Genomic DNA, 15,731 nt, shown 5'->3' with positions numbered 1-15,731 from the left:
AAATTGTGACCCCGGGGCTTAGGGATTTTTTCAAAAAATATTTTTTTCCGGTTAAGTTGTCGAGGGCTGACTTCTTTTCCTGTGATAAAAAGCCTTCTGTTTCGACCGCCAAACCTTTCAGGGGAGCATTTGCAACCGTTTGGCACCATTTCTGAGTCAACTGCCAAAAGTCAGATTTTTGATGAAATTGTGACCCCGGGGCTTAGGGATTTTTTCAAAAAATATTTTTCTCCCGGTTAAGTTGTCGAGGGCTGATTTCTTATCCTGTGATAAAAGGCCTTCTGTTTCGACCGCCAAACCTTTGAGGGGAGAATTTGCAACCATTTGGCACCATTTTTGATTCAATTGCCGAAAGTCAGAGTTTTGATGAAATTGTGACCCCGGGGCTTAGGGATTTTTTTCAAAAAAATATTTTTCTGCTGGATAAGTTGTCGAGGGCTTATTTCTTATCCTGTGATAAAAAGCCTTCTGTTTCGACCGCCAAACCTTTCAGGGGAGCATTTGCAACCGTTTGGCACCATTTCTGAGTCAACTGCCGAAAGTCAGATTTTTGATGAAATTGTGACCCCGGGGCTTAGGGATTTTTTCAAAAAATATTTTTCTGCCGGTTAAGTTGTCGAGGGCTGACTTCTTTTCCTGTGATAAAAAGCCTTCTGTTTCGACCACCAAACCTTTCAGGGGAGCATTTGCAACCGTTTAGCACCATTTTTGATTCAATTGCCGAAAGTCAGAGTTTTGATGAAATTGTGACCCCGGGGCTTAGGGATTTTTTTCAAAAAAATATTTTTCTGCTGGATAAGTTGTCGAGGGCTGATTTCTTATCCTGTGATAAAAAGCGTTCTGTTTCAACCGCCAAACCTTTCAGGGGAGCATTTGCAACCGTTTGGCAACATTTCTGAGTCAACTGCCGAAAGTCAGATTTTTGATGAAATTGTGACCCCGGGGCTTAGGGATTTTTTCAAAAAAAAAATTTTTCCGGTTAAGTTGTCGAGGGCTGATTTCTTATCCTGTGATAAAAAGCCTTCTGTTTCGACCGCCAAACCTTTCAGGGGAGCATTTGCAACCGTTTGGCACCATTTCTGAGTCAATTGCCGAAAGTCAGAGTTTTGATGAAATTGTGACCCCAGGGCTGAGGGATTTTTTCAAAAAATATTTTTCTGCCGGATAAGTTGTCGAGGGCTGATTTATTATCCTTTCATAGAAAGCCTTCTGTTTCGACCGCCAAACCTTTCAGGGGAGCATTTGCAACCGTTTGGCACCATTTCTGAGTCAACTGCCAAAAGTCAGATTTTTGATGAAATTGTGACCCCGGGGCTTAGGGATTTTTTCAAAAAATATTTTTCTCCCGGTTAAGTTGTCGAGGGCTGATTTCTTATCCTGTGATAAAAGGCCTTCTGTTTCGATCGCCAAACCTTTGAGGGGAGAATTTGCAACCATTTGGCACCATTTTTGATTCAATTGCCGAAAGTCAGAGTTTTGATGAAATTGTGACCCCGGGGCTTAGGGATTTTTTTCAAAAAAATATTTTTCTGCCGGATAAGTTGTCGAGGGCTGATTTCTTATCCTGTGATAAAAAGCTTTCTGTTTCGACCGCCAAACCTTTCAGGGGAGCATTTGCAACCGTTTGGCACCATTTCTGAGTCAACTGCCAAAAGTCAGATTTTTGATGAAATTTTGACCCCGGGGCTGAGGGATTTTTTCAAAAAATATTTTTCTGCCGGTTAAGTTGTCGAGGGCTGATTTCTTATCCTGTGATAAAAAGCCTTCTGTTTTGACCGCAAACCTTTCAGGGGAGCATTTGCAACCGTTTGGCACCATTTCTGAGTCAACTGCCAATAGTCAGATTTTTGATGAAATTGTGACCCCGGGGCTTAGGGATTTTTTCAAAAAAATATTTTTTCCCGGTTAAGTTGTCAAGGGCTGATTTCTTTTCCTGTGATAAAAAGACATCAGTTTCGTCCGCCAAACTTTTCAGGGGAGCATTTGCAACCATTGGGCACCATTTTTGTGTCAATTGCCAAAAGTCAGGTTTTTTATGAAATTGTGACCCCGGGGCTTAGGGATTTTTTCAAAAAATATTTTTCTGCTGGTTAAGTTGTCGAGGGCTAATTTCTTATCCTGTGATAAAAGGCCTTCTGTTTCGACCGCCAAACCTTTCAGGGGAGCATTTGCAACCGTTTTGCACAATTTTTGATTCAATTGCCGAAAGTCAGAGTTTTGATGAAATTGTGACCCCGGGGCTTAGGGATTTTTTCAAAAAAATATTTTTTCCCGGTTAAGTTGTCGAGGGCTGATTTCTTATCCTGTGATAAAAAGCCTTCTGTTTCGACCGCCAAACCTTTCAGGGGAGCATTTGCAACCGTTTGGCACCATTTCTGAGTCAACTGCCGAAAGTCAGATTTTTGATGAAATTGTGACCCCGGGGCTTAGGGATTTTTTCAAAAAATATTTTTCTGCCGGTTAAGTTGTCGAGGGCTGACTTCTTTTCCTGTGATAAAAAGCCTTCTGTTTCGACCACCAAACCTTTCAGGGGAGCATTTGCAACCGTTTAGCACCATTTTTAGTCAATTGCCGAAAGTCAGAGTTTTGATGAAATTGTGACCCCAGGGCTGAGGGATTTTTTCAAAAAATATTTTTCTCCCGGTTAAGTTGTCGAGGGCTGATTTCTTATCCTGTGATAAAAGGCCTTCTGTTTCGACCACCAAACCTTTCAGGGGAGCATTTGCAACCGTTTGGCACCATTTTTGAATCAATTGCCAAAAGTCAGAGTTTGGATGAACTTGTGACACCGGGGCTTAGGGATTTTTTCAAAAATATCTTTTTCTGCCAGTTAAGTTGTCGAGGGCTGATTTCTTTTCCTGTGATAAAAAGCCTTCTGTTTCGACCGCCAAACCTTTCAGGGGAGCATTTGCAACCGTTTGGCACCATTTCTGAGTCAACTGCCGAAAGTCAGATTTTTGATGAAATTGTGACCCCGGGTCTTAGGGATTTTTTCAAAAAAATATTTTTCTGCCGGTTAAGTTGTCGAGGGCTGATTTCTTTTCCTGTGTTAAAAAGCCTTCTGTTTCGACCGCCAAACCTTTCAGGGGAGCATTTGCAAGCGTTTGGCACCATTTTTGATTCAATTGCCGAAAGTGAGAGTTTTGATGAAATTGTGACCCCGGGGCTTAGGGATTTTTTCAAAAAAATATTTTTCTGCCGGATAAGTTGTCGAGGGCTGATTTATTATCCTTTCATAGAAAGCCTTCTGTTTCGACCGCCAAACCTTTCAGGGGAGCATTTGCAACCGTTTGGCACCATTTCTGAGTCAACTGCCAAAAGTCAGATTTTTGATGAAATTGTGACCCCGGGGCTTAGGGATTTTTTCAAAAAATATTTTTCTCCCGGTTAAGTTGTCGAGGGCTGATTTCTTATCCTGTGATAAAAGGCCTTCTGTTTCGATCGCCAAACCTTTGAGGGGAGAATTTGCAACCATTTGGCACCATTTTTGATTCAATTGCCGAAAGTCAGAGTTTTGATGAAATTGTGACCCCGGGGCTTAGGGATTTTTTTCAAAAAAATATTTTTCTGCCGGATAAGTTGTCGAGGGCTGATTTCTTATCCTGTGATAAAAAGCTTTCTGTTTCGACCGCCAAACCTTTCAGGGGAGCATTTGCAACCGTTTGGCACCATTTCTGAGTCAACTGCCAAAAGTCAGATTTTTGATGAAATTTTGACCCCGGGGCTTAGGGATTTTTTCAAAAAATATTTTTCTGCCGGTTAAGTTGTCGAGGGCTGATTTCTTATCCTGTGATAAAAAGCCTTCTGTTTTGACCGCAAACCTTTCAGGGGAGCATTTGCAACCGTTTGGCACCATTTCTGAGTCAACTGCCAATAGTCAGATTTTTGATGAAATTGTGACCCCGGGGCTTAGGGATTTTTTCAAAAAAATATTTTTTCCCGGTTAAGTTGTCAAGGGCTGATTTCTTTTCCTGTGATAAAAAGACATCAGTTTCGTCCGCCAAACTTTTCAGGGGAGCATTTGCAACCATTGGGCACCATTTTTGTGTCAATTGCCAAAAGTCAGGTTTTTTATGAAATTGTGACCCCAGGGCTTAGGGATTTTTTCAAAAAATATTTTTCTGCTGGTTAAGTTGTCGAGGGCTAATTTCTTATCCTGTGATAAAAGGCCTTCTGTTTCGACCGCCAAACCTTTCAGGGGAGCATTTGCAACCGTTTTGCACCATTTTTGATTCAATTGCCGAAAGTCAGAGTTTTGATGAAATTGTGACCCCGGGGCTTAGGGATTTTTTCAAAAAAATATTTTTTCCCGGTTAAGTTGTCGAGGGCTGATTTCTTATCCTGTGATAAAAAGCCTTCTGTTTCGACCGCCAAACCTTTCAGGGGAGCATTTGCAACCGTTTGGCACCATTTCTGAGTCAACTGCCGAAAGTCAGATTTTTGATGAGATTGTGACCCCGGGGCTTAGGGATTTTTTCAAAAAAATATTTTTTCCCGGTTAAGTTGTCGAGGGCTGATTTCTTTTCCTGTGATAAAAAACCTTCTGTTTCCACCGCCAAACCTTTCAAGGGAGCATTTGCAACCGTTTGACACCATTTTTGAGGCATTTGCCAAAAGTCAGATTTTTGATGAAATTGTGACCCCGGGGCTTAGGGATTTTTTCAAAAATATCTTTTTCTGCCGGTTAAGTTGTCGAGGGCTGATTTCTTTTCCTGTGATAAAAAGCCTTCTGTTTCGACCGCCAAAAATTTCAGGGGAGCATTTGCAACCGTTTGGCACCATTTCTGAGTCAACTGCCGAAAGTCAGATTTTTGATGAAATTGTGACCCCGGGTCTTAGGGATTTTTTCAAAAAAATATTTTTCTGCCGGTTAAGTTGTGGAGGGCTTATTTCTTTTCCTGTGATAAAAAGCCTTCTCTTTCGACCACCAAACCTTTCAGGGGAGCATTTGCAACCGTTTGGCACCATTTTTGAGTCAATTGCCGAAAGTCAGAGTTTTGAAGAAATTGTGACCCCGGGGTTTAGGGATTTTTTCAAAAAAATATTTTTTCCCAGTTAAGTTGTCGAGGGCTGATTTCTTATCCTGTGATAAAAAGCCTTCTGTTTCGACCACCAAACCTTTCAGGGGAGCATTTGCAACCGTTTGGCACCATTTGTGAGTCAACTGCCGAAAGTCAGATTTTTGATGAAATTGTGACCCCGGGGCTTAGGGATTTTTTCAAAAAAATATTTTTTCCTGGTTAAGTTGTCGAGGGCTGATTTCTTTTCCTGTGATAAAAAGCCTTCTGTTTCGACCACCAAACCTTTCAGGGGAGCATTTGCAACCGTTTGGCACCATTTGTGAGTCAACTGCCGAAAGTCAGATTTTTGATGAAATTGTGACCCCGGGGCTTAGGGATTTTTTCAAAAAAATATTTTTTCCTGGTTAAGTTGTCGAGGGCTGATTTCTTTTCCTGTGATAAAAAGCCTTCTGTTTCCACCGCCAAACCTTTCAAGGGAGCATTTGCAACCCTTTGGCACCATTTTTGAGTCAATTGCCGAAAGTCAGAGTTTTGATGAAATTGTGACCCCGGGGCTTAGGGATTTTTTCAAAAAAATATTTTTTCCCGGTTAAGTTGTCGAGGGCTGATTTCTTATCCTGTGATAAAAAGCCTTCTGTTTCGACCGCCAAACCTTTCAGGGGAGCATTTGCAACCGTTTGGCACCATTTCTGAGTCAACTGCCGAAAGTCAGATTTTTGATGAGATTGTGACCCCGGGGCTTAGGGATTTTTTCAAAAAATATTTTTTTCCGGTTAAGTTGTCGAGGGCTGATTTCTTTTCCTGTGATAAAAAGCCTTCTGTTTCCACCGCCAAACCTTTCAAGGGAGCATTTGCAACCGTTTGGCACCATTTCTGAGTCAACTGCCAAAAGTCAGATTTTTGATGAAATTGTGACCCCGGGGCTTAGGGATTTTTTCAAAAATATCTTTTTCTGCCGGTTAAGTTGTCGAGGGCTGATTTCTTTTCCTGTGATAAAAAGCCTTCTGTTTCGACCGCCAAACCTTTCAGGGGAGCATTTCCAACCGTTTGGCACCATTTCTGAGTCAACTGCCAAAAGTCAGAATTTTGATGAAAATGTGACCCCGGGTCTTAGGGATTTTTTCAAAAAAATATTTTTCTGCCGGTTAAGTTGTCGAGGGCTGATTTCTTTTCCTGTAATAAAAAAACTTCTGTTTCGACCACCAAACCTTTAAGGGTAGCATTTGCAACCGTTTGGCACCATTTTTGAGTCAATTGCCGAAAGTCAGAGTTTTGATGAAATTGTGACCCCGGGGCTGAGGGATTTTCTCAAAAAAAAAAATTCTGCCGGTTAAGTTGTCGAGGGCTGATTTCTTGTCCTGTGATAAAAAGCCTTCTGTTTCGACCGCCAAACCTTTCAGGGGAGCATTTGCAACCGTTTGACACCATTTCTGAGTCAACTGCCGAAAGTCAGATTTTTGAGGAAATTTTGACCCCGGGGCTTAGGGATTTTTTCAAAAAATATTTTTCTCCCGGTTAAGTTGTCGAGGGCTGATTTCTTATCCTGTGATAAAAAGCCTTCTGTTTTGACCGCAAACCTTTCAGGGGAGCATTTGCAACCGTTTGGCACCATTTCTGAGTCAACTGCCAATAGTCAGATTTTTGATGAAATTGTGACCCCGGGGCTTAGGGATTTTTTCAAAAAAATATTTTTCCCCGGTTAAGTTGTCAAGGGCTGATTTCTTTTCCTGTGATAAAAAGACATCAGTTTCGTCCGCCAAACTTTTCAGGGGAGCATTTGCAACCATTGGGCACCATTTTTGTGTCAATTGCCAAAAGTCAGGTTTTTTATGAAATTGTGACCCCGGGGCTTAGGGATTTTTTCAAAAAATATTTTTCTGCTGGTTAAGTTGTCGAGGGCTAATTTCTTATCCTGTGATAAAAGGCCTTCTGTTTCGACCGCCAAACCTTTCAGGGGAGCATTTGCAACCGTTTTGCACCATTTTTGATTCAATTGCCGAAAGTCAGAGTTTTGATGAAATTGTGACCCCGGGGCTTAGGGATTTTTTCAAAAAAATATTTTTTCCCGGTTAAGTTGTCGAGGGCTGATTTCTTATCCTGTGATAAAAAGCCTTCTGTTTCGACCGCCAAACCTTTCAGGGGAGCATTTGCAACCGTTTGGCACCATTTCTGAGTCAACTGCCGAAAGTCAGATTTTTGATGAGATTGTGACCCCGGGGCTTAGGGATTTTTTCAAAAAAATATTTTTTCCCGGTTAAGTTGTCGAGGGCTGATTTCTTTTCCTGTGATAAAAAACCTTCTGTTTCCACCGCCAAACCTTTCAAGGGAGCATTTGCAACCGTTTGACACCATTTTTGAGTCATTTGCCAAAAGTCAGATTTTTGATGAAATTGTGACCCCGGGGCTTAGGGATTTTTTCAAAAATATCTTTTTCTGCCGGTTAAGTTGTCGAGGGCTGATTTCTTTTCCTGTGATAAAAAGCCTTCTGTTTCGACCGCCAAAAATTTCAGGGGAGCATTTGCAACCGTTTGGCACCATTTCTGAGTCAACTGCCGAAAGTCAGAATTTTGATGAAATTGTGACCCCGGGTCTTAGGGATTTTTTCAAAAAAATATTTTTCTGCCGGTTAAGTTGTGGAGGGCTTATTTCTTTTCCTGTGATAAAAAGCCTTCTCTTTCGACCACCAAACCTTTCAGGGGAGCATTTGCAACCGTTTGGCACCATTTTTGAGTCAATTGCCGAAAGTCAGAGTTTTGAAGAAATTGTGACCCCGGGGTTTAGGGATTTTTTCAAAAAAATATTTTTTCCCAGTTAAGTTGTCGAGGGCTGATTTCTTATCCTGTGATAAAAAGCCTTCTGTTTCGACCACCAAACCTTTCAGGGGAGCATTTGCAACCGTTTGGCACCATTTGTGAGTCAACTGCCGAAAGTCAGATTTTTGATGAAATTGTGACCCCGGGGCTTAGGGATTTTTTCAAAAAAATATTTTTTCCTGGTTAAGTTGTCGAGGGCTGATTTCTTTTCCTGTGATAAAAAGCCTTCTGTTTCCACCGCCAAACCTTTCAAGGGAGCATTTGCAACCGTTTGGCACCATTTTTGAATCAATTGCCAAAAGTCAGATTTTTGATGAAATTGTGACCCCGGGGCTTAGGGATTTTCTCAAAAAAAAAAATTCTACCGGTTAAGTTGTCGAGGGCTGATTTATTATCCTGTGATAAAAAGCCTTCTGTTTCGACCGCCAAACCTTTCAGGGGAGCATTTGCAACCGTTTGGCACCATTTCTGAGTCAACTGCCGAAAGTCAGATTTTTGATGAAATTGTGACCCCGGGGCTTAGGGATTTTTTCAAAAAATATTTTTCTCCCGGTTAAGTTGTCGAGGGCTGATTTCTTATCCTGTGATAAAAGGCCTTCTGTTTCGACCACCAAACCTTTCAGGGGAGCATTTGCAACCCTTTGGCACCATTTTTGAGTCAATTGCCGAAAGTCAGAGTTTTGATGAAATTGTGACCCCGGGGCTGAGGGATTTTCTCAAAAAAAAAAATTCTGCCGGTTAAGTTGTCGAGGGCTAATTTCTTATCCTGTGATAAAAGGCCTTCTGTTTCGACCGCCAAACCTTTCAGGGGAGCATTTGCAACCGTTTGGCACCATTTCTGAGTCAACTGCCGAAAGTCAGATTTTTGATGAAATTGTGACCCCGGGGCTTAGGGATTTTTTCAAAAAAATATTTTTTCCCGGTTAAGTTGTCGAGGGCTGATTTCTTATCCTGTGATAAAAAGCCTTCTGTTTCGACCGCCAAACCTTTCAGGGGAGCATTTGCAACCGTTTGGCACCATTTCTGAGTCAACTGCCGAAAGTCAGATTTTTGATGAGATTGTGACCCCGGGGCTTAGGGATTTTTTCAAAAAATATTTTTTCCCGGTTAAGTTGTCGAGGGCTGATTTCTTTTCCTGTGATAAAAAGCCTTCTGTTTCCACCGCCAAACCTTTCAAGGGAGCATTTGCAACCGTTTGGCACCATTTTTGAATCAATTGCCAGAAGTCAGATTTTTGATGAAATTGTGACCCCGGGGCTTAGGGATTTTCTCAAAAAAAAAAAATTCTGCCGGTTAAGTTGTCGAGGGCTGATTTCTTCTCCTGTGATAAAAAGCCTTCTGTTTCGACCGCCAAACCTTTCAGGGGAGCATTTGCAACCGTTTGGCACCATTTCTGAGTCAACTGCCAAAAGTCAGATTTTTGATGAAATTGTGACCCCGGGGCTTAGGGATTTTTTCAAAAATATCTTTTTCTGCCGGTTAAGTTGTCGAGGGCTGATTTCTTATCCTGTGATAAAAGGCCTTCTGTTTCGACCGCCAAACCTTTCAAGGGAGCATTTGCAACCGTTTGGCACCATTTTTGAATTAATTGCCAAAAGTCAGAGTTTTGATGAACTTGTGACCCCGGGGCTTAGGGATTTTTTCAAAAATATCTTTTTCTGCCGGTTAAGTTGTCGAGGGCTGATTTCTTTTCCTGTGATAAAAAGCCTTCTGTTTCGACCGCCAAACCTTTCAGGGGAGCATTTGCAACCGTTTGGCAACATTTCTGAGTCAACTGCCAAAAGTCAGATTTTTGATGAAATTGTGACCCCGGGGCTTAGGGATTTTTTCAAAAAATATTTTTCTGCCGGTTAAGTTGTCGAGGGCTGATTTCTTATCCTGTGATAAAAAGCCTTCTGTTTCGACCGCCAAACCTTTCAGGGGAGCATTTGCAACCGTTTGGCACCATTTCTGAGTCAACTGCCAAAAGTCAGATTTTTGATGAAATTGTGACCCCGGGGCTTAGGGATTTTTTCAAAAATATCTTTTTCTGCCGGTTAAGTTGTCGAGGGCTGATTTCTTATCCTGTGATAAAAGGCCTTCTGTTTCGACCGCCAAACCTTTCAAGGGAGCATTTGCAACCGTTTGGCACCATTTTTGAATTAATTGCCAAAAGTCAGAGTTTTGATGAACTTGTGACCCCGGGGCTTAGGGATTTTTTCAAAAATATCTTTTTCTGCCGGTTAAGTTGTCGAGGGCTGATTTCTTTTCCTGTGATAAAAAGCCTTCAGTTTCGACCGCCAAAACTTTCAGGGGAGCATTTCCAAGCGTTTGGCACCATTTCTGAGTCAACTGCCGAAAGTCAGATTTTTGAGGAAATTGTGACCCCGGGGCTTAGGGATTTTTTCAAAAAATATTATTCTGCCGGTTAAGTTGACGAGGGCTGATTTCTTATCCTGTGATAAAAGGCCTTCTGTTTCGACCGCCAAACCTTTGAGGGGAGCATTTGCAACCGTTTTGCACCATTTTTGATTCAATTGCTGAAAGTCAGAGTTTTGATGAACTTGTGACCCCGGGGCTGAGGGATTTTCTCAAAAAAAAAAATTCTGCCGGTTAAGTTGTCGAGGGCTGATTTCTTATCCTGTGATAAAAAGCCTTCTGTTTCGACCGCCAAACCTTTCAGGGGAGCATTTGCAACCGTTTGGCACCATTTCTGAGTCAACTGCCGAAAGTCAGATTTTTGAGGAAATTTTGACCCCGGGGCTTAGGGATTTTTTCAAAAAATATTTTTCTCCCGGTTAAGTTGTCGAGGGCTGATTTCTTATCATGTGATAAAAGGCCTTCTGTTTCGACCGCCAAACCTTTCAGGGGAGCATTTGCAACCGTTTGGCACCATTTTTGAATCAATTGCCAAAAGTCAGAGTTTTGATGAACTTGTGACCCCGGGGCTTAGGGATTTTTTCAAAAAAATATATTTCTGCCGGATAAGTTGTCGAGGGCTGATTTCTTATCCTGTGATAAAAAGCCTTCTGTTTCGACCGCCAAACCTTTCAGATGAGCATTTGCAACCGTTTGGCACCATTTCTGAGTCAACTGCCAAAAGTCAGATTTTTGATGAAATTGTGACCCCGGGGCTTAGGGATTTTTTCAAAAAAATATTTTTTCCCGGTTAAGTTGTCGAGGGCTGATTTCTTTTCCTGTGATAAAAAGAAATCAGTTTCGTCCGCCAAACCTTTCAGGGGAGCATTTGCAACCATTGGGCTCCATTTCTGAGTCAACTGCCGAAAGTCAGATTTTTGATGAAATTGTGACCTCGGGGCTTAGGGATTTTTTCAAAAAATATTTTTCTCCCGGTTAAGTTGTCGAGGGCTGATTTCTTATCCTGTGATAAAAGGCCTTCTGTTTCGACCGCCAAACCTTTCAAGGGAGCATTTGCAACCATTTGGCACCATTTTTGAATTAATTGCCAAAAGTCAGAGTTTTGATGAACTTGTGACCCCGGGGCTTAGGGATTTTTTCAAAAATATCTTTTTCTGCCGGTTAAGTTGTCGAGGGCTGATTTCTTTTCCTGTGATAAAAAGCCTTCAGTTTCGACCGCCAAAACTTTCAGGGGAGCATTTCCAACCGTTTGGCACCATTTCTGAGTCAACTGCCGAAAGTCAGATTTTTGAGGAAATTGTGACCCCGGGGCTTAGGGATTTTTTCAAAAAATATTTTTCTGCCGGTTAAGTTGACGAGGGCTGATTTCTTATCCTGTGATAAAAGGCCTTCTGTTTCGACCGCCAAACCTTTGAGGGGAGCATTTGCAACCGTTTTGCACCATTTTTGATTCAATTGCCGAAAGTCAGAGTTTTGATGAACTTGTGACCCCGGGGCTTAGGGATTTTTTCAAAAATATCTTTTTCTGCCGGTTAAGTTGTCGAGGGCTGATTTCTTTTCCTGTGATAAAAAGCCTTCAGTTTCGACCGCCAAAACTTTCAGGGGAGCATTTCCAACCGTTTGGCACCATTTCTGAGTCAACTGCCGAAAGTCAGATTTTTTAGGAAATTGTGACCCCGGGGCTTAGGGATTTTTTCAAAAAAATATATTTCTGCCGGATAAGTTGTCGAGGGCTGATTTCTTATCCTGTGATAAAAAGCCTTCTGTTTCGACCGCCAAACCTTTCAGGGGAGCATTTGCAACCGTTTGGCACCATTTCTGAGTCAACTGCCAAAAGTCAGATTTTTGATGAAATTGTGACCCCGGGGCTTAGGGATTTTTTCAAAAATATATTTTTTCCCGGTTAAGTTGTCGAGGGCTGATTTCTTTTCCTGTGATAAAAAGAAATCAGTTTCGTCCGCCAAACCTTTCAGGGGAGCATTTGCAACCATTGGGCTCCATTTCTGAGTCAACTGCCGAAAGTCAGATTTTTGATGAAATTGTGACCTCGGGGCTTAGGGATTTTTTCAAAAAATATTTTTCTCCCGGTTAAGTTGTCGAGGGCTGATTTCTTATCCTGTGATAAAAGGCCTTCTGTTTCGACCGCCAAACCTTTCAAGGGAGCATTTGCAACCGTTTGGCACCATTTTTGAATTAATTGCCAAAAGTCAGAGTTTTGATGAACTTGTGACCCCGGGGCTTAGGGATTTTTTCAAAAATATCTTTTTCTGCCGGTTAAGTTGTCGAGGGCTGATTTCTTTTCCTGTGATAAAAAGCCTTCAGTTTCGACCGCCAAAACTTTCAGGGGAGCATTTGCAACCGTTTGGCACCATTTTTGAGTCAATTCCCGAAAGTCAGAGTTTTGATGAAATTGTGACCCCGGGGCTGAGGGATTTTCTCAAAAAAAAAAAATCTGCCTGTTAAGTTATCGAGGGCTGATTTATTATCCTGTTATAAAAAGCCTTCTGTTTTGACCGCCAAACCTTTCAGGGGAGCATTTGCAACCGTTTGGCACCATTTCTGAGTCAACTGCCGAAAGTCAGATTTTTGATGAAATTCTGACCTCGGGGCTTAGGGATTTTTTCAAAAAATATTTTTCTCCCGGTTAAGTTGTCGAGGGCTGATTTCTTATCCTGTGATAAAAGGCCTTCTGTTTCGACCGCCAAACCTTTCAAGGGAGCATTTGCAATCGTTTGGCACCATTTTTGAATCAATTGCCAAAAGTCAGAGTTTTGATGAACTTGTGACCCCGGGGCTTAGGGATTTTTTCAAAAAAATATATTTCTGCCGGATAAGTTGTCGAGGGCTGATTTCTTATCCTGTGATAAAAAGCCTTCTGTTTCGACCGCCAAACCTTTCAGGGGAGCATTTGCAACCGTTTGGCACCATTTCTGAGTCAACTGCCAAAAGTCAGATTTTTGATGAAATTGTGACCCCGGGGCTTAGGGATTTTTTCAAAAAAATATTTTTTCCCGGTTAAGTTGTCGAGGGCTGATTTCTTTTCCTGTGATAAAAAGAAATCAGTTTCGTCCGCCAAACCTTTCAGGGGAGCATTTGCAACCATTGGGCTCCATTTCTGAGTCAACTGCCGAAAGTCAGATTTTTGATGAAATTGTGACCTCGGGGCTTAGGGATTTTTTCAAAAAATATTTTTCTCCCGGTTAAGTTGTCGCGGGCTGATTTCTTATCCTGTGATAAAAGGCCTTCTGTTTCGACCGCCAAACCTTTCAAGGGAGCATTTGCAATCGTTTGGCACCATTTTTGAATTAATTGCCAAAAGTCAGAGTTTTGATGAACTTGTGACCCCGGGGCTTAGGGATTTTTTCAAAAATATCTTTTTCTGCCGGTTAAGTTGTCGAGGGCTGATTTCTTTTCCTGTGATAAAAAGCCTTCAGTTTCGACCGCCAAAACTTTCAGGGCAGCATTTCCAACCGTTTGGCACCATTTCTGAGTCAACTGCCGAAAGTCAGATTTTTGAGGAAATTGTGACCCCGGGGCTTAGGGATTTTTTCAAAAAATATTTTTCTGCCGGTTAAGTTGACGAGGGCTGATTTCTTATCCTGTGATAAAAGGCCTTCTGTTTCGACCGCCAAACCTTTGAGGGGAGCATTTGCAACCGTTTTGCACCATTTTTGATTCAATTGCCGAAAGTCAGAGTTTTGATGAACTTGTGACCCCGGGGCTTAGGGATTTTTTCAAAAATATCTTTTTCTGCCGGTTAAGTTGTCGAGGGCTGATTTCTTTTCCTGTGATAAAAAGCCTTCAGTTTCGACCGCCAAAACTTTCAGGGGAGCATTTCCAACCGTTTGGCACCATTTCTGAGTCAACTGCCGAAAGTCAGATTTTTTAGGAAATTGTGACCCCGGGGCTTAGGGATTTTTTCAAAAAAATATATTTCTGCCGGATAAGTTGTCGAGGGCTGATTTCTTATCCTGTGATAAAAAGCCTTCTGTTTCGACCGCCAAACCTTTCAGGGGAGCATTTGCAACCGTTTGGCACCATTTCTGAGTCAACTGCCAAAAGTCAGATTTTTGATGAAATTGTGACCCCGGGGCTTAGGGATTTTTTCAAAAAAATATTTTTTCCCGGTTAAGTTGTCGAGGGCTGATTTCTTTTCCTGTGATAAAAAGAAATCAGTTTCGTCCGCCAAACCTTTCAGGGGAGCATTTGCAACCATTGGGCTCCATTTCTGAGTCAACTGCCGAAAGTCAGATTTTTGATGAAATTGTGACCTCGGGGCTTAGGGATTTTTTCAAAAAATATTTTTCTCCCGGTTAAGTTGTCGAGGGCTGATTTCTTATCCTGTGATAAAAGGCCTTCTGTTTCGACCGCCAAACCTTTCAAGGGAGCATTTGCAACCGTTTGGCACCATTTTTGAATTAATTGCCAAAAGTCAGAGTTTTGATGAACTTGTGACCCCGGGGCTTAGGGATTTTTTCAAAAATATCTTTTTCTGCCGGTTAAGTTGACGAGGGCTGATTTCTTATCCTGTGATAAAAGGCCTTCTGTTTCGACCGCCAAACCTTTGAGGGGAGCATTTGCAACCGTTTTGCACCATTTTTGATTCAATTGCCGAAAGTCAGAGTTTTGATGAAATTGTGACCCCGGGGCTTAGGGATTTTTTCAAAAAAAAATATTTCTGCCGGATAAGTTGTCGAGGGCTGATTTCTTATCCTGTGATAAAAAGCCTTCTGTTTCGACCGCCAAACCTTTCAGGGGAGCATTTGCAACCGTTTGGCACCATTTCTGAGTCAACTGCCAAAAGTCAGATTTTTGATGAAATTGTGACCCCGGGCTTAGGGATTTTTCCAAAAAAATATTTTTTCCCGGTTAAGTTGTCGAGGGCTGATTTCTTTTCCTGTGATAAAAAGAAATCAGTTTCGTCCGCCAAACCTTTCAGGGGAGCATTTGCAACCATTGGGCTCCATTTTTGAGTCAATTGCCAAAAGTCAGGTTTTTGATGAAATTGTGACCCCGGGGCTTAGGGATTTTTTCAAAAAAATATTTTTCTGCCGGATAAGTTGTCGAGGGCTGATTTCTTATCCTGTGATAAAAAGCCTTCTGTTTCGACCGCCAAACCTTTGAGGGGAGCATTTGCAACCGTTTGGCACCATTTTTGATTCAATTGCCGAAAGTCAGAGTTTTGATGAAATTGTGACCCCGGGGCTTAGGGATTTTTTCAAAAAAATATTTTTCTGCCGGATAAGTTGTCGAGGGCTGATTTCTTATCCTGTGATAAAAGGCCTTCTGTTTCGACCGCCAAACCTTTCAGGGGAGCATTTGCAACCGTTTGGCACCATTTCTGAGTCAACTGCCGAAAGTCAGAGTTTTGATGAAATTGTGACCCCGGGGCTTAGGGATTTTTTCAATAAAATATTTTTTTCCGGTTAAGTTGTCAAGGGCTGATTTCTTATCCTGTAATAAAAAGCCTTTTGTTTCGAACGCCAAACCTTTCAGGGGAGCATTTGCAACCGTTTGGCACCATTTCTGAGTCAACTGC

This window comes from Podarcis melisellensis, assembly GCF_964234715.1.
Source record: "Podarcis melisellensis genome assembly, chromosome: 12".
NCBI classification, from domain to species: Eukaryota; Metazoa; Chordata; class Lepidosauria; order Squamata; family Lacertidae; genus Podarcis; species Podarcis melisellensis.
The sequence above is the reverse complement of the archived record's forward strand: the minus strand, read 5'-3'. Positions refer to the sequence as shown.